Raw genomic sequence first — 2,851 nt, 5'->3', positions numbered from 1 at the left:
TGTAAATACAACAGGAGTTTGCAGTGGTGATACATTAAGGTCCTCAAATTCCAGTCTCCTCCTCCCACACCTTGGCAGAGTGGAAGTGGGGCTAAGCATCAAGGACATGCACAGTACAGAAATGTGGTACCGTGGTGCCTCCCCACAAGCACGCATGCACTTTTCCCAGCCTTTCCCCACAACGCTGCTGTCTTACATTCCTCAGATAGCAGACCTCAGCCACTGATCTTCAATCATGAAGCCACCCCTCTCAAACAGCTTGAGAACTAACCCACAAAACTGCTTTTCATTGCCCACCCTCCCCAGTGTGCCCAGGGAGGACAAAAGGACCGTGCATACATACTAACTTTCACGTACACTTAATTTCTTACTCCCTTAAGCTACTCTGAACTAACCAAGAAGCATTTCCAAATTGTTTGGAGAAAACACAACCAAATCCCAAGCTAAGCATTCATTCCGCCAATGAGAGTGTACACAAGACTAGTACAGGTCTTTACCTGTTTTCCCACATTTTCCCTTCTTAAACTTTTCAGCTACTTACATGTTTATTGTCCCTATTTCATACTCCATAAGTCATTATTAAAAACTAATATTGAACACATTGTAATAGGACCGTGGTGTATTTATCCCTTCACCTAGAACAGGAAATAAACATTTTGTATTCCTGATATCACTGTAGAACTACTGACACTAATTATGACTATTTGACTTATTCAAAAAGAATACAATTCAGGGCTTGAAGACAGATCAGCCCAAATTACTTCTGGCAACAAAATAAAATAGAGAGCCCTAATATTTTTCTGCAAGTATATGCCGTGTGCAGATTATCTATTTTATAACCCTGGTTTACTGTTTTCATTCACAATGCCTAGCACACTTTAACTATTATTGTGCAATAAAATCAGAAGTACTTTCTGTGGAAGTCTTAACACAGCACTGTTACCTACTAACTAATCTCTACCTCCCAGATCAGGAGATGGCATGATCTAGAATAGATTCTGTTCATTTGTTTTTGGATATTTAGGGGAAAGAATCCCATAAAAGTGAAAATTTAGCAAGAATTAAAATAAGTAAAAAGTGTTTTGCCAATTTGGTTATTGAGTCCAGAAAAGTAATTTAATCTGGTTTCTGCAATTTGTAGCAATTTATTGAGCACTCATGATGTGAATCAGAGACTGAAAAGACTTCCTAGTCAGTGCATTTTAGGCACTTAATCTGTATTTATTAAAGAGAGAGAGAGAGAGATTTAATTTGCAAGTACCCAAGACAAGGTATACCAAGAATAAGAAAATCATTTTATCATTATTAGTTAGGACTATGAAACTGTACAATTAAAACATGATTAACTGTGATTATCCCCCATTAGTTAAGCCTTAAGTCTCCTAGAAAAGAGGTCTGAAGTCTTTTTGTAAATGCTCTCTCTGCCACTGCAATAATATATCAGTTATTCTTTTGTATTACCACCAGATGGCAGTCAATTATAGCTGAATTAGTCTATCATTATACTATTTCATATTATAACCTCAGACATTATTAATTTTCAAATATCCTATATTTGCACAATTTTCTTCATTCTTACCTAATGAACAATCCTTATATTACCAATATGACCATTTATGGAATGCTTATAACTATACATTTTTCAAAACTATTTTTACATAGTGTCCCCTGTTTAAGATCAAGTTGGTATTGGTATGGTAAACAGAAATATTGTTAAAAATTATAGTTCCAGTTTTATAAGTGGCTTCCACTTTCCTGAGATCTATAAACATACAGTTTCATTGCATGGTATGAAATCACTGAATGCTCTTAAAAACATGCTCTTATGCCAGGGTTCACTCTGCCCTGGATGAACTGTAGGAGCACAATGCTATGAAATTCTATTAATTGGAAACTGAAATTGATTGCAAGCAATCCAGAATTATTTTTGCTTTACAAAATACATTATTGACCTTAAAAAAATGAGTAAGTGAAAACCTCTTGCTGTACAGCTTGGAAATTCAGTAAGGGAAATGCCCTATTTTTATCACCTACTTTCTCTCTTTCTGGAGGCTTTCCTTGCTACATAATTTTTCACTCTTCCAGTTATACGTGAGCAATAATTCCCATAGAAAATAAACTAAGCTTTCATTTGAGCTACTCAAATTTCTCAGGACTAACTTGTGAGAGAAAGGGCATTAGCCCATTCTCTCAGTCCAGGCAAGTACTGCTGGGCACTCTGTGGTCCATGTCAATCAGCAACACACTGTGCTTAGGATCAGCAGCAGCAGGGACCCTCAAAAGCCTATTTGGTAAGAAGGTGCCATAATGGCAGCCAAAAGCAGAAGATAAAAATAACAAAATGGGGGGAAAACACTGTCTTTCATATACTCAGCCACAGTGATGGGAGGAGAAAGCTAAAATTAAGATGCATGTCTGTAAATCCATTCCATTATTAATAGTTTAGAGCCATATTCAATTTTTTTTTTTAAATTGAATTTCTGTGACTTCAGCTTTGAAGACTCCAGGGGGCTTATCTGGCCTGGCTCCTGCAGAGGCTAATCCTGATTCTGCAGCAAAAAGCAACACATCTTGTTCCTAGAGCATCTCTGACTCAGGGGTTTGGCAGCACCCATTTGATTCATATAGTACCTACCACTGCAGTTCTCCATCAATATTTTCCTACAAATGTGATCACAAGGGCATCTTCTCAGACAGTGATTGACCTAGCGATTGATTAGTCTCCAAGATGCACTGGATTTTAAACAAATTCAGGATGTAGAAAGGAGTCCCTTTATCTAACAACAGCAACATGCAGCGGTGTAAGTCAGCAGAGCAGCAAAGCATTGGTAACACATGATATTATATGCCA

General features: G+C 37.3%; 1 pseudogene; it reads right to left on the bottom strand.

Annotated features, from left to right (window-relative positions):
- Positions 1-2,851, bottom strand: part of LOC102369751 — a 55,970-nt pseudogene that overhangs the window by 1,104 nt on the left and 52,015 nt on the right.

This window comes from Alligator sinensis, unplaced genomic scaffold (genome assembly GCF_000455745.1).
Source record: "Alligator sinensis unplaced genomic scaffold, ASM45574v1 scaffold933_1, whole genome shotgun sequence".
In the NCBI taxonomy this organism is placed as follows: domain Eukaryota; kingdom Metazoa; phylum Chordata; order Crocodylia; family Alligatoridae; genus Alligator; species Alligator sinensis.
Note: the sequence above shows the minus strand (reverse complement) of the source record. Positions and strands in the feature narration are given on the sequence as shown.